General features: G+C 40.2%; 1 pseudogene; it reads left to right on the top strand.

The window, feature by feature from the left end:
- Nucleotides 1-5,516: 5,516 nt before the first annotated feature.
- LOC110560583 (small ribosomal subunit protein uS19-like) lies at nt 5,517-5,941 on the top strand (annotated as a pseudogene).
- Nucleotides 5,942-26,984: the final 21,043 nt, after the last annotated feature.

A 26,984-nucleotide genomic window follows, 5' to 3' on the forward strand; every position in this document is an offset into this window, starting at 1 on the left:
TAGACATTGGAAGAGAGTGAAAACAAGGAACTAGACAGGAGCCTACCCACAGATGGTCTCTGAAAATTTCTACCCAGCAGGGTATTAAAGCAGATGCTGAGACTCAGCCAAACTTGGGGCAGAGTGCAGAGAATCTTATGAAAGAAAGACCTGAGGGGACAGGAGCTCCACCAGGAGAGCAACATAACCAAAAAATCTGGGCACAGGGCAGTTTTTTTTCTGAGACTGATACTCCAACCAAGAACCATGCATGGAGAGAACCTAGAACCCCTGCACAGATGTAGCCCAGGGCAATAACAACACTTTAAATTTCTGTCTTTACTGTAAGAGATGCAAATGGAGGATAATCACCAGGGGCTATGGATTGTGAAGACCCTCACATGATAGTTTTGATTAAGGACCCTCTAAATAGCAATTTTCACGCCTGAATTGTTGTTTTTCTCCTAAACCACAAAGCAAGCCACTAACTGAGATTAATAACTGATAGCAATCAGTTTTGGAGGGCTTGTTTGCTTTGCGAGCATTGAGATAAAAATGTGCTTTCTTCACTACAGCCTTCCATCCTCTGGAGCAATCAGGGCCTTTAAATTTCTTTGACAAGCAAGTTTTTCACTTAATTGGGATCTTACTTTCTTTTAATCACATATTTGGGAAATTGTAAAGAAACTATTTAAGTCAGTTCCTGGTTACCTTCCACTTCTGACAATGGACAAGTGATGTTCTACACATTTATTCTTAATCTCCTAGATATTTTAATTCAGCATTTTCCATAACCAAAGTGTTGTTTATCTAAACTTCTATTTTAAATAGGAAAAATGTCTACAGATGAAAACAGTCCACAAACTGGCAGGTTCAAATGACAGCATGGTGTACAGCTTGGCCCCTCTCTGGATGACTGCACAGTGGGTGACATTGTCGAGACAGCATGTTTTCTCAGCCCAGAATCAGACTCTATGTGCCCAATTTAATGTCTATGATGTTAATTTCTAAACACATTATGTTAACAGTTCTTATGAAGAGAACTCAAAATATGGAAAGGATAAAGGGGAAAGTGGAACAGGAAAGATTAAACGAGTTGGAGAATGAAAGGGCAAGGTGGAGAAAGGAATATTTTGACAGGATTACATGGTAGGAAAAATTGTTCGTCTCATGGGCCAGGAAGATGAGTGAAAGGCTGGAGTTTCAAACGTAATTTTGAAACAAGAACTTGAGCCCTAATAGTCTAAGGATCTCCACTAAGAACTCATCTCCTCAAGGTCCATTGCACCTCCTATGAACATGTAACTCCTGTGCCCTGAGGACATCCCACCTTTGATATGTAGCAAATAATTAATCAGTGATTATACCAGTTTATTTGGATTGTCTGTTTCCATATTTATAAATATTGAGAGATTATTCATTTCTTCTAGGCTTTCCTGCTTGATTTTTTTGTGGTAACAAACATCTTTCTTGAACCTTGGCATTTCTTTGGTATCCTTTGCCTTTATTTACATTTCATTTGTCTGTTGGAGGTTGGCCTGGTGATTGTATTTTGATGCTAATTACTAGTCCTGGAGATCTGGTTAATGCACTATCCTTGTTATGTAAATGTGCCTAAGACATTATTCCTGATTTGTGGATTAAAAGACTGGTGCCTGGGGAAGGCAGAATGGGGTAAGCATCGCTTTTGGAAACAGGGGAATCACAGGAAACAGACAGAGAGGAAGAGAGGAGGAAGGAAGACACCAGGATGTGTTAGCATGGAGAAAAACCACATGGCCTAGGATGAAGGACTCTTAAGGATGGAGTATATGGAGAAAACACCAAGAGGAAAATTTAAGGAAGTATTTATAAGATTCTGCATGGAAGGTAGCCCAGATATGCCTGGTTAAGGCTGATGGCATTGGAAGGAGCTGGGAGGTGGACAGGAGGTTATCCAGATAGTATAGGTGGATATATCTGCCCAGCCCAAAGTGTTATAAGGCAATTATAAAATCTTAGAAGTGTCTGTGTTATATTGATTGTGATAGCCGGTTGCATAATAACACCATAAAAATTCTAGGGCTAATAAATAACAATATTTAGCCCAATACCCCATTTATTGACAACATTTGTCTTTGCCTTTCTTTTATATTTCAAAAAATATTTACAACTTTATTTTTTCAAAAAAAAAATCTCTGTTTAATTAATATATTCAGTTGTTCTCCATGATTTTACTTTATTTATTTCTGTTGTGATCTATATTATCTCTTTGAAGTTTTTGCTTTAGAGACTATTTTGTATGCTGTAGGTAAATACATGACTGTTTTTTTTTTGGTGACAATCTAAATGGGTTTCTTTTTACATCATTCATTTTTCTGCCTATGTAGGTCTTTCACATATGTCTTGGGGAGATGGCTCCATGCTTAAGATCACTCAGTGTTTTTATGGAGGAACAGAGTTTGATTCTCAGTGCCTATTAGGTCACTCACAACCATCTGTAACTCTATATCTAAAGAATACACTGACATCTTCTTACCTCCAGAAGTACTGAACATGTGTCATACAAAGGTGTGCAGGTAAAACACACACACACACACACACACACACACACACACACACACAAAATAAAGCTACTTAAAGCTATTATTCATAAACATGATTGACTACTGTAACCAGTCATACGACAAGATTGGATTCTGCTGGGAGCCAAAGCTATCTATGGAAGCCAAAGCCAAAGCTATCTAGTGAAGACACAAAGGTATCTATGGAAGCCAAAGTCAATTAGTGAGACAAGGCTATCTATGGAAGCCAAAGTCAAAGCTATCTAGTGGAGACAAAGGTAGTTACTGAAGCCAAAGCCAAGTAGAGAGCAAAGGTCATTTAGTGGAGACCTAAAGCTCTGTAGTGAAAGAGTTATCTAGACCCTAAATCATGGGTGATAGATTTTGAGGACATCCTTTGTTAGAGCATCCGTAAGATATCTTAAGAGAACATCCTTTTCGTATCTTGCAGGTAAAATAGTTAAGCCATGAAAGCACTCTTCCTGTCTCCTGCAGCAGCTAATTACCTTCCCCCTTTCCTGCCTTCTCCCTATATAAGTTGGGTAAAAATTTCTAATAAACTGAAGCCTTGATCAGAAAAACAGACTTGGCTTCCTTCCTTGCGCTTCTTGTTCCCCCCTTCCACTCTCCTCCCTTAGGAATCCACGTTCAAGCCCCGCTGGTTGGGTCATAGGATTCATTTATTGTGGACTGCTGTTTAACTTGTTTCTTACTATCTCCCTCTTCTTTCATAAGATTCCCTATCCTCTGCCCAAAGTTTGGTTATGAGTCTCACCATCTGCTTTGAATCACTGCGGGGTAGAGTCTTTCAGAGGTCCTCTGTGGTAGGCTCCTGTTCTGTTTCCTGTTTTTTCCTTCTTCTGATGTCTCTCTCTTTTTAAGGAGAGGGCAAATAAACTTAAAAAAAAGTACATGAAAAACAAAACAACAACAAATGACCATGAACAAGATGACTTATTGTAAAGCCTTGATATGGCTCGTAGTTTAAGAAGGTTAGAGTCCATGATAGTGGAGCAAGGGCATGGCAGCAGAAACATCTGAGAACTTACCTTTTGTGACACACCATGAGGCAGAGAGAGAAAGCATTGAAAACCTCAAAATCTACTCGTGCTGCTGTGTTTCCTCCAACAAGGTCACAACTCCTAATCCTCTCCAAACAGTTCTACAAAGGAGGGACCGAGTGTTCAATGTAGAATTTTACCTAGGCATTCTCAAAGAGGCCACCCCACTCTTATGAAATGAGTGACCTCTCTCTTCTTTATCTTTGGCTCTGGAGGAGTTACTACAGTCTGTTCTTGTGAGGATCTCTTGAAGTTTCCTCCATTTAGAGTTTTTCATAAATACCATAGACCTGGCTGTTAAGTTTCTCCTTCTGACTGGAAGTTTCCAGTCATTATTTTTTCTTTAAGTTAATTTCTGATTCTGTCTTTTATTCTTCCCTTGCTCAGTTCCAGCCAAAAGGAAGTGGGAGAAGTGGTATGAGCTACTTCTCAGTACAGCACCCAGTCATTTGAGGGGCAGTGTGTTCACATGTACCTGTCTCCTTTTCTGACTGAACTGAGACTGGTCCTGGAACAAGGAAGAAGGGTCCTCGATGCCCAAAGTACCTTGTATGCAGAGGATGCTCTCAGGCTATCAGGACAACCTGGTTTCAGCTTTAGCGAAATAAACAATGATTACATTTGAAATATTGTAGGCAGGGACTTCTGTTGACTTTCTATTAGCTACACAATATACGTCTATTAAAGAAGGCAAATACATCAGTAAAATATGAATATAAATGTTAAATGAACCTTTGGAGAAGTATGTTTGAGCAAAAGTTTGCCAATTTGTATTCTACCCAAAAGGTTTCATCTTGAAACAAAGGATAGATGTGAGAAGAAAGAAGAAAAGTGGTTATATGTATAAGACAAATGTCAGGTGAAAGAGGGGAACAGATAACAATGCTTTTAGATGCACTTCCACCTTGCCACATTTTCTTTGAGATACTAATTACAAATATACAAAATGATAACGTGTTTTCCGTATTGTCTTGATATCATATATTCTTTATGTCATTCTATTCCAAAATTCTGTGTCACAGGTCAGAATTGTGAGTGCTTTCTCTCACAGTGGCTAAAGAACAGTACTGTTTTGACCAAATTTTGAAAAAAAGAAAAGTAGAAATGTTGGACTTTTATGGAATAACTGATGTTGCATGAAATGCTCCTCCAAAGCCGTGGTCTGTCTTGTGACTGTGTTACTTACTTCCAGCTGCATGATGGAGGGCTCCTTAGAGCACTCACGGATCATGGAATTCAATGTGAAATACACGTGAGGATGCTCAGCTAATGGTGGCACCCGGACTGTCAAAGTGATATGGTCCCCAAACCGTTTACATGTCCTGTAGACAATTTAAAAACACCCTTTTTAATGTTTTCCAGACGGTATTTATTTAAACAGTTGCAGTCACTTCAGGTACCTGAAATACACTCTCACATTTCAGCTTGCCTCCTTCGGCCTTAGCGTGTTTAGATAAGGTTTATTTTATTTTCTACCTAACAAATCCTGAATATTTCTATCATAATCTTATTACAAAAATAAAAATAGACTTATTATAGGTTACTTTTCTCCAATTAAGTTATTTTATGATAAAAAATTGAAAAAAAAATCTTAATTTTCTCTTGTCTGATTTCAGAATGAAAGGCATACATATTGGCTCTTGCCTATAATCTCAGCATTGAGAAACCTGAGGAGCAAGGATTATCATGAGTTTGAGGGCAGTACATCGCAGCCTTTGATTTCTTGGGCTCTACTTTACTTTTTATTAACTTTCTTTTTTTTCTTTTTTTTAATGAAAATATTATTTTTCTTCCCTCACATGATATATTCTGATTAATTTCCCTACTCTGTTCCTCCCATTTCCTCTCCACCTCTCCTCCCATTTGTATCTATAACCTTTCTGTCTATCGTTTAAAAACCAACAAGATTTTTTTTTCCTGAGCAGATGCTGAGATGGCTGAAGTGAAGCAGAAAGAGAAATGGACCTTCTGCAAACTCACCTACCATGGTGTGGACATGGACCAAGAGCTGGACATGTCCTACAAGCAGCTAATACAGTTTTACAGCATCCACCAGAGGCATTGCCTGAACCTTGGCCTGGGAAGGAACGGCAGTCACTCCTCAAGAGCTTGAGAAACGCTGAGTAGGAAGCACCCATGCATGGAGAAGCAGGGGAGGTGAAGACCCACCTGAGGGACATGACCATCCTGCCCATTATTGTAGGTAGCATGATGAGCATGTACAATGACCAGACTGTAAACCAGATCAAACTAGAAACAATTGGCCACTCTCTGGGTGAGTTCTCCATCACTTCCAAGCCCAAGAAACAAGGCCAGCAGGCTATTGGTGCCACACACCCTTCTTGCTTCATCCCCTGAAAATAGCCAAGGCCAATAAAGATGCAGGTTTATTCAAAAACGAACAAATGAACAAACAAACAAAAAAAAAAAAAACCAACAGGTTTCCAAGGGCTAATAATAAAATAAAACATAATAAGATAAAACAAAAACTAATATATTGGGATAGGACAAAACACAAAAGAAAACAGAAGAAAAATAAAGTCCCTCAATAGGCACAAAAAACAGAAATAGAGAGACCCACTTGTTCAAACTCAAGAATCCCATTAAAAAAAAAGAAGCTATATACACAAAGACCCATGGAGTAAAAGCAAATATATATATATATATATATATATATATATATATATATATATATATATATCACAAATAAAAACACAAAGATAGAAGAAAAGGAAACCGCTGACACGATTCTCTGAAGAAAGAATTAGAAGAAGATATGAGAAGATGGAAAGATCTCCCATGCTCATGGCTTGGCAAGATTAACATAGTAAAAATGGCCATCTTACCAAAAGCAATCTACAGATTCAATGCAATGCCCATCAAATTACCAACACAATTCTTTACAGACCTGGAAAGAAAAATTCTCAACTTCATCTGGAATAACAAGAAACCCAGAATTGCTAAAACAATCCTCTACAATAAAACATCTTCCGGAGGTATCTCCATCCCTGATCTTAAGTTGTACTATAGAGCAACAGTTTTAAAAACTGCATGGTACTGGCATAGAAACAGAATGGTGGATCAATGGAACCGAACAGAGGACCCAGAAATAAACCCACACACTTATGGACACCTGATCTTTGACAAAGACGCCAAAACCATACAATGGAAAAAAGACAGCATCTTCAACAAATGGTGCTGGTCTAACTGGATGTCTACATGTAGAAAAATGAAAATAGATCCATACTTGTCACCCTGCACAAAACTGAAGTCCAAGTGGATCAAAGACCTCAACATAAAACCAGACACATTAAATCGGCTTGAAAAAAAAGTGGGAAATACCCTAGAACTCATTGGTACAGGGGAAAACTTCCTGAACAGAACACCAACAGCACAGGCTCTAAGAGCAACAATCAATAAATGGGACCTCATGAAACTGAAAAGCTTCTGCAAAGCAAAGGACACCGTCATCAAAACAAAGCGACCACCTACAGATTGGGAAAGAATCTTCACCAACCCTTTATCTGACAGAGGACTCATATCCAGTATATATAAAGAACTAAAGAAGCTGAAAAGCAGCAAACCAAGTAATCCACTTAAAAAATGGGGAACAGAGCTAAACAGAGAATTCTCTGTAGAGGAATACCGAATGGCAGAGAAACACTTAAAGAAATGCTCAACCTCACTAGCCATTAGGGAAATGCAAATCAAAACAACCCTGAGATTTCACCTTACACCCATGAGAATGGCCAAGATCAAAAACTCAAGTGACAACACATGCTGGAGAGGTTGTGGAGAAAGGGGAACCCTTCTCCACTGCTGGTGGGAATGTAAACTTGTACAACCACTCTGGAAATCAATCTGGCGCTTTCTCAGACAACTAGGAATAGCGCTTCCTCAAGATCCAGCCATACCACTACTGGGCATACATCCAAAAGAGGCTCAAGTACACAAAAAGGACATTTGCTCAACCATGTTTGTAGCAGCTTTATTTGTAATAGCCAGAAGCTGGAAACAACCCAGTTGCCCCTCAACTGAAGAATGGATGCAGAAATTGTGGTACATCTACACAATGGAATATTACTCAGCAATGAAAAATAAGGAAATCATGAAATTCGCAGGTAAATGGTGGGATCTGGAAAGGACCATCCTGAGTGAGTTGTCCCAGAAGCAAAAAGACACACATGGTATATACTCCCTCATATAGACATACAACATAGGACAAACCCACTAAAACCTGTGCATCTAAAGAAACTAAGCAAGAGAGAGGACCCTAACTAAAATGTCCAATCCCCATCCGGAAAGGGAAAGAGGATGGACATCAGAAGAAGAAGAAAACAGGAAACAACCTCGGAACCTACCACAGAGGGCCGCTGAAAGCCTCTGCCCTTCAGACTATCAAAGCAGATGCTGAGCCTGATGGGCAACTGTTGGGCAGAGTGAATGGAATTTTAGGTAAGAACTGGGAAATAGTAAGAGCTGGAGAGGACAGGGTCTCCACAAGGAGAGCAAGAGAACAAGAAAATTTGAACCCAGGGAACTTCCCAGAGACTCATACTCCAACCAAGGACTATTCATGGAGATAACCCAGAACCCCTGCACAGATGTAGCCCAGGGCAGTTCAGAGTCCAATTGGGTTACATAGTAATATGAAGGGGGACTGCCTCTGACATAATCTGATTGGCCTGCTCTTTGATCACCTCCCTCTGGGGGGGAGCAGCCTTACCAGGCCATAGTAGAGGACAATGCAGCCACTTTTGATGTGAACTGACAGACTAAGATCAGAAAGGAGAGGAGAACCTCCCCTATTAGTGGACTTGGGGAGTGGCATGCAAGCAGAGGGAGGAGGGAGGGGGGATTGTGAGGGGAGGAGGGAGGGGCTTATTGGGGGATGCAGAATGAATAAATTGTAATTGATGAAAAATTTTTAAAAAAGGGAAAAAAATAATTTAAGAACCTTAAATGACTTTCAAAAGTGGAGGAAAACATGGAGTTAGTCAATTGGCATGGAGCATGTCTCGCCCCTGGGGGCAATGGTCTCCTGAACCTACTCAGACCTCGGACACAACCACTGCTAGTTCTAGAACTGACGCAGGATGTTCCAACGAGGGGTTAAGGCTTCTCATAATATTTCCTATAAGCCCAAACCTGTTTGTCTATATCCCCCATTTTTATTCATTATTAGCCAGATAGAGCCAAGTAATTGTGGTAATGATACTTGCTTTTTTGCCCAATGCTGGAATGCTAGTAAATTTAGGTATGCCCTGGTTACTCGCATGCCTCACTGGGTGCCTGTGCCCATTGATGCCCCTCACGCTAAGACTCTCTTCAGACAGAAAAGGGATCTTGGAATTACAGCCACCATTGTTACTACCATCTCATTGGCGGCTGTTGGAGCTACCACCGGGGCATTAGCCATGAGTCATACTAGGCAGACTGCTCAGACCCTGAATAATCATTTAGCCAATGTAGCTCATGCCTTAGTTGTACATAAAGGAATTAATGCTCAACTAAAAGGAGGCTTGATGGTGGTCAATCAGAGGATTGACCTCTTGCAGGAACAAATTGATACCCTATGGCAAATCACTCAACCTGGCTGTCAATGAAAGTATGCTGGACTTTGTGTCACTAGCATACAACATGAGAATTTTTCCTGTGCTGCAAATCTGTCTAAACAATTGTCTAGCTATATTTTAGGTAATTGGACTGGAGAATTCGATACTACGATGGAGCAGCTGAGAGTGGCCATTGTCACAGTAAATTCTACCAGAGTGGACGCAGGACTAGCCACAGGATTATCATCATGGATTGCTGCAGCCATGAATCATCTGAAGGAATGGGCAGGCATGGGAGCGTTAGCAAGCCTTCTGGTGTTGGTCACCTTGGTTTGTTTGCCTGTGGTATATATGCAAGATTAGAGTCTCACAACAGTGTGATGCAGCCATGATCATTCAGGCCTTTACAGCCATTGAAGCAGGACAGTCTCCCCAAGCATGGTTGGCTACCATAAAAAGCTAAAATGTTACGCTCAGGATGCGAGGCTAAGCACTGCACTCAGGGTCAGCCGCTCTGGACCCAGAGAAGAGCATGTCTGGTTGCATGCGGGTTGATGCCCCAGGTCCCGCCTCTGAGAAAAAGGTATCAGAAGGGTCTGATGCTCTTTGGGTGGATGACACCTAAACGAACATCGGTACAAAGTCCCAATTTATTTCTAATATCAGAGATCAGACCTCTACTCTTGCCTGATGCGTCTAAAACAAAAAGGGGGAACTGTAGAGAGCTGCGGAATGCTATGCCTTAAAGATGGAGCTGGTTTCTGCCTTCCACCTTCCCGATGGTGAGTGCTCTCTGTTACGAACAATTCCCATTTGGCTAAGGCTGAGGATCTGGCTTGCTTCCATGTATGTGGACCTATCTGCATTGCCCACGTGGCACGCCTGGGTTGGCTACCCAGAGGCTATTTAAGCTGTGGGCTGGCTTTCCCCAGGGTCCGAGGATTGTTCAAGGTTCCTGAATAAACTGCATTGAAAAAAAAAAAAAAAAAAAAAAACAGAAATAGAGAGACCCACTTGTTCAAACTCAAGAATCCCATTAAAAAAAAAAAAAAAGAAGCTGTATACACAAAGACCCATGGAGTAAAAGCAAAAATATATATATATATATATATATATATATAACACAAATAAAAACACAAAGATAAAAGAAAAGGAAACCGCTGACATGATTTTCTGAGACCAGAAACTTCAAATACTACAGTTGAGCTCTTATACTGTTGGTCATCTACTGCTGGACATACAGCCTGCCCTTAAGAGCAGTTTGTTTCCCCAGTGAGACTCCCTTGGAGAAAAGTAAGTATTCACTTGCAAGTGGTTATCAGTTGCAGGTAGCTTCTGGGTCAGGGATGAGAGCATGTGTCCACATCTTTCAGTTCTAGGACCTCATTTGGTTTAGACACATGGAGGCCTTGTGCATGCTGCCACATACCCTGTGAGTTCACATGTGCATCAAAACGGATGATTTAGATGGCCTGTACTCTTGGTGTCATCCATCCCCTCTGGCTCCCACAATCTATATATGGCCTCCTAAGCTCTGAGAAGACATCTGTTCCAGGGCAGAGTATTCCAAGTTCCCTCACTATATGCATGATATCTGACTGTAGGCCTCTGTACCTAATTAGATTGTCTGCTGTGGGAAGTCTCCATGATTCTGATTGAGCAGTTATCTGTGAGTATAGTGGGTCATTAAGAGTTATTTTATATATATTAAATATTTTATATATATAATATTATATATTTTAATATATATATTTAATATATATTAAATATTTTTAATATATATATTTGGCTACATGTTTTGTTTTATTTAGAATACCAGTATTTGGTTTTACCTAGGTCTCTCTCTATCTTGTTCTTGTTCACCCAACCAGTGTTGAATATGGGATCTACATTGTAGAGTGTGCCTTATGTCCAGTCAGATGTTGTTGGTTACTCTCAAAAGGTTTGTATCACCATTGCACTAAGCATATCCCACAGAGTATTATAGACTACTTCCTCTTCCACTTCCTGGTGATTTTAATGAGAATGACCAAGTAAGGCTCAAGTATTTGCATATCTAGTCCCCAGTGATGAACTGCCTGGAAAGGTTAAGACGTATGACCTTGTTAGATTATATGGTTCCTATTGGAGGGGTAGATCACTAGGTTTAAGATGCCAATACCAGTGACCAGACAAAACCATCTCCCTGACTCTGTCTCTGTTTCTGTTTCTCTGTCTTTCTATCTCTCTGTCTCTTTCTCTGTGTCTTTCTCTCTTTCTTTCTCTGCCTGCCTCTTGTGGTTCAGGATGAAAAGCTATCAGCTCTGCTCAAAGACTGCAACATGATGTGTGCCTCCTGCCATGATATCATGGACATACTCTTAAACTATAAGCAAGGTCCTAAATAAATGCTTTCTGTTCAAAAAGTTGCCTTGGTCATGGTGGCTCTTCACAGCAATAAAAGAGTAAGTAAAATACTCACTAAAAACACATCTGCACATATGCCATATACTAATAAAATCTGTTGAAATGTGAAAATCACATATCATGGGATAGATGACTATTAATGACCACCTGAAAGAAGAATGTGATACACTTCATAAACTAAGAGTCTTGGAAACAGGAACTGTCATCTCTGGGCTGTGCGCTTTTAGCTGCCCAGATTATAGCTATGTAGGGACTGCTTTGTCTTCCTCTCCAGCAAATTGTCCACTTGTCCCTGTTAATTCATGACTCCTGAGGTTTATATTGGCTTTCACCTGTTTTATGACATCATTTCCCCTCTCAGCCAATCAGCACCTGATAGAATCTTGAGGTTTCCATGGAGATGAGTAAACAAACTTTTCTCAGTGTCCTGCATCTCTGAACCTGTGCACACGTGACTTTTTCTTGTAGAACCCAATAAGCCTTTATCTCATCCCTTTATCCAGATCCTATACTTTTCCTTGTATTCCCCTCTCGACAATGTCAGGTAGGAAAAGAAACTTTAATATTTTATTTAATTGGACAGCTCCCTAAATTGGGAAGCATCAAAATGATGGGAAATTAAGGGGAGATTTCTGAATTATAGATAAGAGGGTGTCTTACTATGGTTTTGGCTCTGACATTTCCTAGGGTTGTGACTTTTGGACTAAGGATTTACTTACCTGCTCACTATATGTATTTTCACCTTCCTTGGTAATATGACAGGCTGTCAGGATCTAGGGTTCCCTGTAGTATAGAGTCTCTAGGTGCAGGGTAAAAATAAGGAAACAAAAGAATTACTGTGAGTGTATTCGCTGAAACAGAGGTAGAACTGGGTATATAGCAAGAGAACGGAGGGTTAAGCTGCTTCTCCTCATTGTCCACATTCTACAATTTTCTATGGTAGTACTTGACAATTGGTGCTGTTCCTCAGGAGTGCTGAGTTCTGAGGGGACTCAATATCAGGAAAAAAACCTTTGCTATTTATGCTTCTCTTCTGAGTGATTGAACACTGCTGATGCCTGAAAATTATGAAAATGAGCATTCTATAAATATAGTCCAGTAACAATTCTTAGCTGAGGGTCTGGGCTCAAGAATAAAATTTCAGCACCCTGGTGGCTGAAACAGAAGGATTGGTGCTTCATGGAAATTCTAGGATGAAATGTGAATTATAAGGCAGCTCTGGCCAAAAAGTCAAAATTATTCCTGAAGACAAAATAGAATTCTTCCTGCACACATATTGCTAAAGACTGAGGGCTGAGGAACAATGTTTGGCCTTTATTCTGTTCTAATCTTTGCAAAACACATGAAATGTAGCAATCATGGTAATCCTGTGTCTCTTCAGGATTGCCTTTCAAGCTAAAGTTGCTATCTCATCTTCATAGTCATGTTTTTCACTAGACACATTACAAATTTTGTAACTGTAAGGAACTACAGGGCTAACAAGAGAAGACATGAACCCAGTAAAACTCAGTTCTGCATCTCTACTTTATTTGAGCTTTTTTTTTCTTCTGGAAGTATTGAGTTAGGGTTACTTGTGTAGCTTTATGATACATTCTATCTCCTAGTCATTCACCACCAAGAATAGTCTTGGGGACCTTATGATGCTGAAAAACCTAATTTCCCTCAGTGTGAAGTATCTCTGATCCTGGATATGTAGGTTGTTTGTTTCCTTGTTTGCTTGTTTCTGAAGCCTGAGGGTGTCCTTATCTTTTTATCTAATTCTCATAACAGTGTTCATATTACACTAACAACGATGTCTAATAAGGAAAGGAAGTTAACCATTTCTTCCATTGAGTTTTTCCATAAGCTTTCAGAAGTGTAGTCAGTGTGGAAGTGTGACTGGACTAGAATATGGTGTCCTAATATCAGTCGTGGCCTTAATGTATCTCTCAGTAAATAGATCTTCACATTCCACAGTGGTGTAACCAACAGGCTGGGCTCTGGGCTCACTGAGATGTTGAGTGTTTAGCGGAGACAGTATAGAGGAAGCATGTAGGCAGTTCCAGAGAGCTGTTCCACAGAAGAAGAGAGAGAGCAAGCTGGGGTTGTAGACAGGAGCACTAAGAGACAATCTACTTCACTGTGACAGCTACCCTCCACTCAGTTTTCCACATTAGCATTTGAACGTTAGTGCTGCTCAGCAGGAATGTTGGGATGTTGTCGTGCCTCATTCAGGAGACCTCAAAAGACCACGAGGAATTGAGTCCATTGCAAATCACATGAGGATCTTTATTCAAGCTTAAGATCAGGCCACCGCCAGTCTTCCCATGACCTAGCAGGGAAGATTTAGTTTCAGCGGGGGCAGAGTTTTTAAAGGGAAAAATGGCAAGAGGGGAATTCCAAGCCTTAGAGTTACAGGGAAGTGTAAGTTTTGGGTGGGTGTGGGAGTGTTCAGCAATAGAGATGACCTGTAAGCTAATTGTCCCAAGCTACCTGGCCAAACCGAAAGATATCTAAGATATCTGTACGATAGCCTGCTGGGTGGAGTAGAGGACCCACTAGCACATTCTGTGGTATTTATGACAAACTGTGGGGTGGAGGCCTGATTATAATTATCTATTTACACATTCTGTGGTATCCATGACAACCTGCAGGGTGGAAGGCCATGTGGCCCTTCTCAGAACCCAAAGGTGGGGGTCAAGTCACTACAAGGACACTCAGATTAAGATAGTCTGAGAAACAAAATAGAGCCACCCTCGCCATCCTCAGTTCCTTCAATGTGAGGGGAACTAGCTGCCCCATCTGCCAACCTTCCATGATGAGGATTGCCTTGCTTGACCTGGCTGGATAGGCAGCTGTGTCCTATTCAGAGCTCAGTAAGAACCCTCCTGGACCTGGGATTTACAGTTGGAACTGAGACTAAAGGGATCTATGTTTCGTGTCTAGGACACAGGAACAACTGTGTTCCTGCTGTAGTCCTCAAGACTAACTCTCTAAAAGTAGTGCTAGTGCCAGAACTATTTGTTCAAGGGTGCCACCTGAGCACCTGGGGCCTGAGGTAGCTAGGTCATCACTAGTTTATGGCGGGGACCTTTTGCTTCACAATGAGTTTCTGGACAGCATGCTCTATAAAGTAAGACCCTGTCCACTTCTTTTTTTCTTTCTTTAAAATTTTTATATTAATTAAGGTTTATTAACTTTGTGTCCCAGTTGTAGCCCCCCTCCTCGTTCTCTCCCAATCCCAAACTCCCTCTCTCATCTCCTCTCAAGATGACCCTCTTGACCCTTTTCAAGTCCACTGGTAGGGGAGGTCCTCCTCCCCTTCCATCTGACCCTAGGCTAACAGTTCTCTTCAGGACTGGCTGCATTGTCCTCCCCTGTGGCCTGGAAAAGCTGCTCTCCCATCAGGGGGAGGTGATCAAAGAGCCATTCACTGAGTTCATGTCAGAGACAGTCCCTGTTCCACTTACTAGGGAACCCACTTGGATACTGAGCTGCCATGGGCTACATCTGTGCAGGGGTTCTACAGTTATCTCCATACATGGTCCTCGGTTAGAGTATCATTCTCAGAAAAGACCCTGGTCTCATATTTTTTGGTTCTGTTGTTCTCCTTGTGGAGTGCCTGTCCTTTCCAGGTCTTACTTTCTCTGTTTTCTTTCATAAGATTCCGTGCACTCTGCCCAAAGTGTGGTTATGAGTCTCAGAATCTGCTTTGATACAATGCAAGGTAGAGTCTTTCATAAGCCCTCTGTGGTAGGCTCTTGTCCTGTTCCCTGTTTTCTCTTTCTTCCAATGTCCATCCCATTTATCTTTCTGAGTGAGGACAGATCATCTTACCAGGGTTCTCCTTCTTGCTTAGATTCTTTAGGTGTACAGATGGAGTATTTTTTCCATGCTAAAAGTTGTAGATATTTTCAACATATTATTTTTATTGATTATTTGGGAATTTCATACAAAACACGTTATACTTTTTCCATTGCTACTAGGTCATATTCCCACTCATGGGTCCTACTCAAATTATTTAAAAAAAAAATGCATGAATTCCAATTTGTGTGGTTTACATACTCATTAGAGCATAGATAAAGTTTCAGTGCCCAGGTCCTTACAGATAACAGAGTTCTTTCTCACCCCATCCTAGTCCTCACCCTCACCCCCACCTCTGCCCCTAACCAGAAGCTATAAGTCCTGAAGAGCTCTATACTTCAGCACTTTTATCACAATTTCTAAGGACTCTCTTCAACAGCTTCCTGTCTAAATTGTCTCTTCCCTTTGATGTGGGGGCAGAGAGAACATGTACATCCACATGGTCTCTGGCAAAGGCAAGGACCCTGGATACCACCATGACCTCCAGCTACAACACAGACCATGGAGGTGTTTTGAAGAGGCCCTATCCAGAACATGAGCCCTTTTCCATCTCCACCAGTTCTAGCTGCAGCAACTCTAGTTTCACTTCTTCCTGCCCCAAGCAAGGGGATCTGCTTAGCCATCTTTTTGCACCCAAATTTCATGAGACAACTTTTTAAAAAAAATTATTTTTATTAATTACATTTTACTCACTTAGTATCCCAGGTGTGATTCCTTCCCCACCCCTCCCAATTCCACACTCCCTGCCTCCTCTTCTCCTATGCCCCTTCCCTTCCATCTGACCTAGTCTATCAGGTACTACCAGGACTGGCTTCTTTGTCTTCCTCTGTGAACTGGTAAGGCTGCTTCCCCTCTCAGGTGGAGGGAATCAAAAGCCAGCCCCTGAGTTTGTGTCAGAGACAGTCCCTGTTCCCATTAGTAGGGAACCCTCTTGGACACTGAGTTGCCATGGGCTACATCTGGGCTGGGGTTTTACATTACCTCTATTCATGGTCCTTGTTTGGAGTATCAGTCTCATAAAAGACCCCTGTGCCCAGATTTTTTGGATCTGTTGCATTCCTTGTGGAGCTCCTGTCCCCTCCAGGTCTTTCTATCTCCCCGTTCTCTCATAAGATTCCCTGAACTCTGAACAAAGTTTGGCTATGAGTTTCAGCATATGTTTTGATACCCTGCTAGGTAGAGTCTTCCAGATACCCTATGTATTAGGCTCCTGCCCTGTTCCCTGTTTTCTCCCTCTTCTGATGCCCATCCCATTTGCCTTTCTGTATGTAGATTGAACATCTGACCCAGGGCCCTCTTCCTTGCTTAGCTTCTTTATACAGATTTTAGTGTGATTATCCTATATTTATGCTTAATATCCACTTATAAGTGAGTATATACCAGGTGTGTCTTTATGAGTCTTGGATACCTCATTCAGGATGATCTTTTCTAGATCCTACCATTTGCCTGCAAATTTCATGATTTTTGTTTTTAATTGTTGAATAGTATTTACATCATGTAAATGTACCACAATTTATGTATCCATTCCATCACTGAGGGACATCTGGCATGTTTCAAACATCTGGCTATTACACATAAAGCTGCTATGAACATGGTTGAGTAAATGACCTTGTTGAATACTTGAGCATCTTTTGGATATATGAATAGGAATGGTATAGCTGGATCTTGAGGTAGGAATATTCCTAACTGTCCGAGAAAGCACCAGATATATTTCCAAAGTGGTTGTACAAGTTTACATCCCCACGAGCAATGGAGGAGGGTTCCCCTTTCTCCATATCATCTCCAGCATGTGTTATCACTTGAATTGTTGATCTTAGCCATTCTGATGAGTGTAAAATGGAATCCCAGGGTTCTTTTGATTTTTATTTCCTGGAGACCTAAGGATGATGAGCATTTCTTTAAGTGTTTCTCTGCTATTTGATATTTCTCTATTGAGAATTATCTGTTAAGCTATTCTACCCATTTTTTTTTAAATTGGATTACTTGATTTGTTGCTTTTAAAAAAAATCTTTATTAATTCCACTTTACTCCCTTTGTATCAACCCTGTGGTTCCCTCCCTTCTCCAGTCCCAATCCTTCCCTTCCTCCACCCTCTGCATAGAAGTTCTCCACACTCCTCCCCAAGTCCACTGATAGGGGAGGTCTTCTTTTACTTCCTTCTGAACCTATTCAATTAGGTCTCATCAGGAGTGGCTGCATTGTCTTCTTCTGTGGCCAGGTAATGCTGCTTTCCCCTCACGGGGAGGTATTTAAAGAGAAGGCCAATCAGTTCATGTCAGAGACAGTCCCTGTTCCTATTAGAATGGAACCCACTTGGATACTGAAATTCCATGGGCTACATCTGTGCAGGGGTCTTAGGTTATCTCCATGTGTGGTCTTTGTTTGGAGTATCAGTCTCAGGAAAGACCCCTGTCCTCAGATTTTTTGGTTCTGTTGCTCTCCTTATGGAGTTCCTGTCCTCTCGTTGTTACTGTTTTCCACTTCTTTCATGAGATTCCCTGCATTCTGCTCAAAGGTTGCCTCTAAGTCTTAGCATCTGCATTGATAGTCTGCAGGGCAGAGCCTTTCAGATGTCCTCTGTGTCAGGCTCCTGACTTGCTCCCTCTTTTCTCCTTCTTCTGATGTCTATCCTCTTTGCCTTTCTGTATGGGGATTGAGCATTTTAACTAACCAAGAAAGTCAAAGACTTGTATGAAAAAAATTTCCAGTCTCTGAACAAAGAATTAGAAGATATCAGAAGATTGAAAGATCTCCCATGCTCATAGCTTGGCAGGATTAATATAGTAAAAATGGCCATCTTAGAAAAAGCAATCTACAGATTCAATGCAATTCCCATCAAATTGCCAACACAATTATTTATAGACCTTGAAAGAAAAGTTCTCACCTCTATATGGAACAAGAAACCCAGAATTGCTAAAAAAAAATTCTCTATGGTAAAAGATCTTCTGGAGGTATCTCCATCCCTGATCTCAAGCTGTACTACAGAGCAACAGTAGTAAAATCTGCATGGTACTGGCATAGAAACAGACTGGTGGATCAATGGAATCGAATAGAAGACCCTGACATCAATCCACACACTCACGGACACCTGAATTTTGACAAATATGCTGAAACCATACAATGGAAAAAAGATAGCATCTTCAACAAATGGTACTGATCTGACTGGATGTCTACATGTGGAAAAATGCAAATAGATCCATACTTATCACCCTGCACAAAACTAAAGTCCAAGTCCAAGACAAAGACCTCAACATAAAACCTGACACACTGAATCTGTTAGAAAAAAGTGGGGAAAGGCCTTGAACTAATAGGGACAGGAGACAACTTCCTGAACAGAACACCAACAGCACAAGCGCTAAGAGTAACAATCAATAAATGGGACCTCATGAAACTGAAAAGCTTCTTAAAAGCAAAGGACACCATCATCAAAATAAAATGACTGCCTATAGATTGGGAAAGAATCTTCACCAACCCTTTATCTGACAGAGGACTCATACCCAGTATATATAAAGAACTAAAGAAGCTGAAAAGCAGCGAACCAAGTAATCCAATTAAAAAATGGGGAACAGAGCTAAACAGAGAATTCTCAGTAGAGGAATATCAAATGGCAGAGAAACACTTAAAGAAATCCGCAATGTCATTAGCCATCAGGGAAATGCAAATCAAAACAACCCTGAGATTTCAACTTACACCCATCAGAATGTTGTCAAGAGAAAACAAATGCTGGAGAGGTTGTGGAGAAAGGAAAATCCCTCCTCCACTGATGGTTGGAATGTAAACTTGTACAACCAATCTGGAAATCAGTCTGGCACTATTTCAGACAACTAGGAATAGCGCTTCCTCAAGATTGAGCCATACCATTCTTAGGCATATATCCAAAAGAGGCTCAAGTACACAAAAAGGACATTTGTTCAACCGTATTTATAGCAGCTTTATTTGTAATAGACAGAAGCTAGAAACAGCCCAGATGCCCCTCAACTGAAGAATGGATGCACTAATTGTGTTACATCTATAGATTGGAATATTACTCAGCAATGAAAAACAAGGAAATCACGACATTTGCAGGTAAATGATTGGGACTGGAAAGGATCATCCTGAGTGAGCTGTCCCAGAAGCAGAAAGACACACACAGTATATACTCACTCATATAGTCATATAATATAGGATAAACCTACTAAAATCTGTACATCTAAAGAAACTAATCAAGAGGGAGAGTCCTGAGTAAAATGCTCAATCCTCATCTGGAAAGGCAAAGAGGATGGACATCAGAAGAAGAAGAAAACAGGAAACAAGTTAGGAACCTGCCACAGAGGGTCTCTGAAAGGCTCTGCCCTGCAGACTATCAAAGCAGATGCTGAGAATTATGGCCAACTCTTGGGCAGAGTGCATTGAATCTTATGTAAGAAGAGGGAAATAGTAAGATCTGGAGAGGACAGGAACTCTACAAGGAAAGCAACAGAATGAGAAAAATTGAACACATGGGTCTTCCCAGAGACTCATACGCCAACCAAGTACAATGAATTGATATAACCTAGAACCCCTGCACAGATGTAGCCCATGGCAGTTTAGTGTCCAAGTGGGTTCCATAGTAATGGGAGGAGGGACTGGCTCTGACATAATCTGATTGGCCTGCTCTTTCATCACCTACCCCTGAGGGGGGAGTAGCCTTACCAGGACACAGAAGATAACCATGCCACCATTCCTAATGAGATATAATAGACTAAGATCAGAAGGAAGGAGAGGGAGATCTCCCCTGTTAGTGGACTTGGGGAGGGGCATACATGAAGAAGGGGACAGGAAGGTGGGATTAGGAGGGGAAGAGGGAGGGACTTAAGGGGGATACAAAGTGAATAATGTGTAATTAATAAAAGTTAAAAAAAAACTAAAATCCAAGTGAATCAAAGACCTCTATATAAAACCAGACACAGTAAACTGCTTAGAAGAAATACTGGGGAAGAGCCTTGAACTCATTGGCACAGGAGACAACTTCCTGAACAGAACACCAACAGCACAGGCTCTAAGAGCAACAATCAATAAATGGGACCTCATGAAACTAAAAAGCTTCTGAAAAGCAAAGGATACGGTCTTCAGAACAAAATGACTGCCTACAGATTGTGAAAGGATCTTCAAAAATACTGATTCTGACAGAGGACTAATATCTAGTATATATAAAGAACTCAAAAAGTTAAACAGCAAAAAATCAAGTAATCCAATTAAAAAATGGGGAACAGAGCTAAACAGAGAATTCTTAATAGAGGAATATTCAATGGCAGAGAAACACTAAAGAAATTTTCAACTTCCTTAGTCATAAAGGAAATGCAAATCAAAACAACCATAAGATTTCACCTTACACCCATCAGAATGGCTAAGATAAAAAACTCAAGTGACCTCTTTTTCCACAGCCTCTCCAGAATGTGTTGTCACTTGAGTTTTTCAGCTTGGTCATTCTGATTGGTGTAAGATGAAATCTCATGGTAGTTTTGATAAACTTTTACAACCACTCTGGAAAATCAATCTAGCACTTTCACAGACAGACAGAAATAGTACTTCCTCAAGATCCAGCCATACCACTACTAGGCATATATCCAAAAGAGGCTCAAGTACACAAAAAGGATATTTGCTCAACCATGTTTGTAGCAGCTTTATTTGTAATAGCCAGAAGCTGAAAATAACCCAGATGCCCCTCAACTGAAGAATGGATACAAAAAATTGTGGTACATCTATACAATGGAATATTACTCAGCAATGAAAAACAAGGAAATCATGAAATTTGCAGGCAAAAGATGGGAACTGGAAAGGATCATCCTGAGTGAGCTGTCCTGGAAGCAGAAAGACACACACAGTATATACTCACTCATATAGACATATAATAGAGGATAAACCTACTAAAATCTGTACATCTAAAGAAACTAATCAAGACGGAGAGTCCTGACTAAAATGCTTAATCCTCATCCGGAAAGGCAAAGAGGATGGACATCAGAAGAAGAAGAATACAGGAAACAAGTTAGGAACCTGCCACAGAGGGCCTCTGAAAGGCTCTGCCCTGTAGACTATCAAAGCAGATGCTGAGACTTATGGCCAACTCTTGGGCAGAGTGCAGGGAATTTTATGTAAGAAGAGGGAAATAGTAAGATCTGGATAGGACAGGAACTCTATAAGGAAAGCAACAGTATGAGAAAAATTGAACACATGGGTCTTCCCAGAGACTCATACTCCAACGAAGTACAATGCATGGATATAACCTAGAACCCTTGCACAGATGTAGCCCATGGCAGTTTAGTGTCCAAGTGGGTTCCATAGTAATGGGAGGAGGGACTGGCTCTGACATAATCTGATTAGCCTGCTCTTTGATCACCTCCTCCTGAGGGAGGAAGCAGCCTTATCAGGCCACAGAAGATGACAAAGCAGCCAAACTTCATGAGGTCTGATAGACTAAGATCAGAAGGAAGGGGAGGAGGACCTCCCCTATCAGTGGACTTGGGGAGGGACATGCATGAAGAAGGTGGAGGAAGGGTGGGATCGGGAGGTGAGGAAGGAGGGGCTTATGAGAAGATATAAAGAGAATAAAATGTAATTAATATAAGAAAATGAGAAACCTTTAGAGTAGTGTAATAAACTTTATTTTAAAATGAAAAAAAAAAAAAAAACTCCAGTGACAACACATGCTGGAGAGGTTGTGGAGAAAGGGGAACCCTTCTCCACTGCTGGTGGGAATGTAAACATGTACAACCACTCTGGAAAGCAATCTGGTGCTTTCTGGGACAACTAGGAATAAAGCTTCCTCAAGATCCAGCTATACCACTCCTAGGCATATACCCAAAATTTGCCCAAGTACACAACAAGGACATATGTTCAACTATGTTTGTGGCAGCCTTATGTAATAGCTAGAAGCTGGAAACAGCCCAGATTCCCCTCAGTGGAGGAATGGATATAGAAATTGTAGTAAATCTACACCGTGGAATATTACTTAACAATAAAAAACAAGGAAATCATGAAATTTGCAGGTAAATGGTGGGATCTGGAAAAGATCAACCTGAGCGAGCTATCCCAGAAACAGAAAGATGTGCATGGTATATACTCAGTCACTTATATAGACATTTAATATAGGATAAATGTAAAATCTGTACACCTAAATATTTGTTACTTTTTAACTTCTTGAGTCCTTTATATATTCTGGATATTAGCCTTCTGTCCCATATAGGGTTGGTGAAGATCCTTTCCCAATCTTTAGGCTGACATTTTGTTCTGATGACAGTGGCTTTTGCTTTACAGAAGCTTTTAAATTTCATGAGGTCCCATTTATAGATTGATGTTCTTGGAGCATGTGCTGTTGGTGTTCTGTTCAGGAAGTTGTCTCCTCTTCTAATGAGTTCAAAGCTCTGCCCCAGTTTTTCTTCTAACAGGTTTAGTGTATCTGGTTTTCTCTTGATGTATTTGAACCACTTGGACTTTACCATTGTGCAGGGTGATAATTATGGATCTATTTCATTTTTCTACATGTAGACATCCAGATAGATCAGCACCATTTGTTGAAGATGCTATCACTTTTACTTTGCATGGTTTTGGCGTCTTTGTGAAAAATCAGGTGTCCATAAGTGTCTTGGTTTATTTCAGGGTCTTCTATTCAATTCCATTGATCCACTGTTTTCTTTCTATGCCAGTACCCTACAGTTTTTATTACTGTTTCTCTATAGTACAGCTTGAGATCAGGGATGGAGATACCTCCACAAGATCTTTTATAGTAGAGGATTGTTTAAGCGATTCTGGGTTTCTCGTTATTCCACATGTAGGTGAGAATTTTTCTTTCAGGGTTTGTAAAGAACTGTGTTGGTAATTTAATGGGAACTGCATTGAATGTGCAGATTGCCTTTGGTTAGGATGGCCATTTTTACTGTGTTAATCCTGCCAAGCCATGAGCATGGGAGAAGCTTCAATCTTCTGATATCATCTTCCATTTCTTTCTTCAGACACTGACAATTTTTTTATACAAGTCTTTGTCTTGCTTGGTTAGAGTTACAAGGTACTTTACATCCTTTGTGGTTATTGTGAAGTGTGTTGTTTCCCTAATTTTTCTCTACCCTTTTTTGTAGTTTGTGTACAGGAGGCCTTCTGATTTTTTTTGAGTGGATTTTGTATCTAGCTTCTTTGCTGAAGGTATTTTTCAGCTCTTTATCATCCTGGTAGAATTTTTGGAGTCACTCAGGTATACATCATAGCATCTGCAAACAGTGATACTTTGACTTCTTCCTTTCAGTACTGAATCCCCTTGATCTCCTTTAATTGTCTTATTTCTCCAGCAAGGACTTCAAGATCTATGTTGAAGAGATATGGGGAGAGTTGATAGCTTTGCCTTGTACCTGATTTCAGTGGGATTGATTTAAGTTTCTCTGTGTTTAGTTTGATGTTTGCTATAGGCTGATGTATATTGCCTTTACTATGTTTAGTCATAGGCCCTTATCTCTAATCTCTCCAAGACTTTGAACATAAATGGATGTTGGATTTTGTGAAATGCTTTTAGAGCATCTCAAGAGACTATCATGTTTTCTTTTTTCTTTCAGTTTGTTTATATGGTGGATCACATGTTTGGCTTTCCGCATATTGAACCACCCCTGCATACCTGGGATGAAGCCTACTTGGTCATATTAGATGATATCTTTGATATGATCTTGAATTTGGTTTGCAAGTATTTTGTTGAGTATTTTTGCATCAGGTTCATATTAGAGATTGACCTGGAATTCTCTTTCTTAGTTGGGTCTTTGTGAGGTTTAGGTACCAAGGTGACTGTGGCTTCATAGAATGAGTTTGGTAGTGTTCCTTCTGTTTCTATTTTGGGGAATAATTTTTAGAGTATTGGTATTAACTCTTCTTTGAAGGTCTGGTAAAATTCTGTGCTGAAACTATCTGGCCCTGAGATTTTTTTTTGGGGGGGGGAGACTTTTGATGACCACCTCTATTTCCTTAGGGGATAGAAAACTATTTAATTGATTCAGTTTGCTAAGTGGAATCGATCAAGAAAAAATGTCCATTTCATTTAGATTTTCAAATTTATTGGCATATAGGCTTTTGAAGTAAGACCTAATGATTCTTTGGATTTCCTCTGTGTCTGGTATGTCCCCCTTTTCATTTCCGATTTTGTTAATTTGGTTAGTGTCCCTCTGCAAATTGGTTAATTTGACTAAGGGTTTGTCTATCTTGTTAATTTTCTCAAACAGCTCTGGATTGCATTGATCATTTGAATTGTTTTATTTATTTCTAATTTATTGATTTCAGCCCTGACTTTGATTATTTCCAGCCATCTATTCCTCTTTGTTGTGTCTGCTTCTTTTTTCTTAGGGCTTTTAGTTGAGCCATTAAGTTGCTTGAATGAGATGCTTCAAAAAATTTCTTGTTGAAGGCACTTAGTGCTATGAACTTTTCTCTTAGCACTGCTTTCATTGTGTCCCATAAGTTTGGGTATGTTATACCTTCATTTTCATTGAATTCTAGGAAGACTTTAATTTCTTTATGTCTTCCCTGACCCAGATGTCATTTAGTAGAGAGCTAATTTCAGTCATTCAGTTTCCAAGTGTATGTAGGTTTTTTGCTATTTCTGTTGTTGTTGAGGTCCAGCTTTATCCCATGGTGATCAGATAGGATACAAGGGATTATTTCAATATTCTTCTATATGTTGAGGCTCACTTTGTGAGCAACCATATGGTCTATTTTGGAGAAGATTTCATGAGGTGCTGAGAAGAAGGTAAATTCTTTTGTTTTTGGGTGTAAGGTTCTGTAAATGTCTGTTACATCCAGTCCATTTGATTCATGACCTTTGTTAGAGATATTGTTTCTTTGTTTAATTTCTGTTTTGTTAATCTGTCCTTTCTTGAGAGTGGGGTGTTGACATCTCCCACTATTAATATGTGGGGATCAATGTGTGGTTTAAGTTTTATCAATGATTCTTTTACAAATGTGGGTGCTCTTGTATTTGGGGCATAGATGTTCAGGATTGTGATGTCTTCCTGGTGGAATTTTCCCTTGATGAGTATAAAGTGTCCTTCCCCATCTCTTGATTCATTTTGGTTGAAAGTCTATTTTATCAGATATTAGAATGGCTACTCCTGCTTGCTTCTTGGGTCCATTTGCTTGGAAAGCCATCTTCCAGCACTTTACCCTCAGGTAATGTCTATCTTTGTGACTTAGGTGTGTTTCTTGTATGAAACAGGTTGCTGGGTCTTGTTTATGCATCCATTCTTTTAGTCTGTGTCTTTTTATTAGAGAATTGAGCCAATTGATGTTGAGAGAGATTAATAACCAGTGGCTGTTAGATCTTTTGATTTTGATGTTGGCTGTGGTCATAAGTTTGTGTGCTAGGTTGCTTTTTGTTTTACTGTAGTGAGGTTAATTATTTCCTGTGTTATCTTGAAAGTAACTAGTTTTCTTGGGTTGTATTTTTCCTTCTAGTGTCTTCTGTAACACTGGATTTGTGTGTAGATCTTGTGGAAATTTGTTTTGTCATTGAATATCTTGTTTTCTCCATCTATGAGGACTGAGAGTTTTGCTGGTTATAGTAGCCTGGGCTAACATCTGTGTTTTCTTAGGGCCTGCATGTTATCTTTCCAGGCCTTTTTAGCTTTCATAGTCTCTGTTGAAAATTCAGGTGTGGCAGTCACTTTGTTTTGATGACGGTGTCCTTTACTTTACAGAAGCTTTTCAGTTTCATGAGGTCCCATTTATTGATTGTTGCTCTTAGAACCTGTGCTGTTGGTGTTCTGTTCAGGAAGTTTTCACCTGCACCAATGAGTTCTGGGTATTCCCCACTTTTTTTTTCTAGCCAATTTAATTTGTCTGGTTTTATGTTGAGGTCTTTGATCCACTTGGACTTCAGTTTTGTACAGGGTGATAAGTATGGATCTATTTTCATTTTTCTACATGTACGCGTCCAGTTGGACCAGCACCATTTGTTGAAGATGCTATCTTTTTTCAAATTAATGGTTTTGGCAACTGCCTACAGATTGGGAAAGAATCTACACCAACCCTTTATCTGACAGAGGACTTATATCCAGTATATATAAAGAACTAAATAAGCTTAAAAAGCAGCAAACCAAGTAACCCATTTAAAAAAATGGGGAACAGAGCCAAACAGAGAAATCTCAATAGAGGAATATTGAATGGCAGAGAAGCACTTAAAGAAATGCTCAACCTCATTAGCCATTAGGGAAATTCAAATCAAAATAACCCGGAGATTTCACCTTACACCCATGAGAATGGCCAAGATCAAAAACTCAAGTGACAACACATACTGGAGAGGTTGTGGAGAAAGGGGAACCCTTCTCCACTGTTGGTGGGAATGTAAACTTGTACAACCACTCTGGAAATCAATCTGGCGCTTTCTTAGACAACTAGGAATAGCGCTTCCTCAAGATCCAGCCATACCACTCCTAGGCATATATCCAAAAGAAGCTCAAGTACACAAAAAGGACATTTGCTCAACCATGTTTGTAGCAGCTTTATTTGTAATAGCCAGAAGCTGGAAACAACCCAGATACCCCTCAACTGAAGAATGGATGCAGAAATTGTGGTACATCTATACAATGGAATATTACTCAGCAATGAAAAAT

Source organism: Meriones unguiculatus, chromosome 14 (genome assembly GCF_030254825.1).
Source record: "Meriones unguiculatus strain TT.TT164.6M chromosome 14, Bangor_MerUng_6.1, whole genome shotgun sequence".
Lineage (NCBI taxonomy): Eukaryota > Metazoa > Chordata > Mammalia > Rodentia > Muridae > Meriones > Meriones unguiculatus.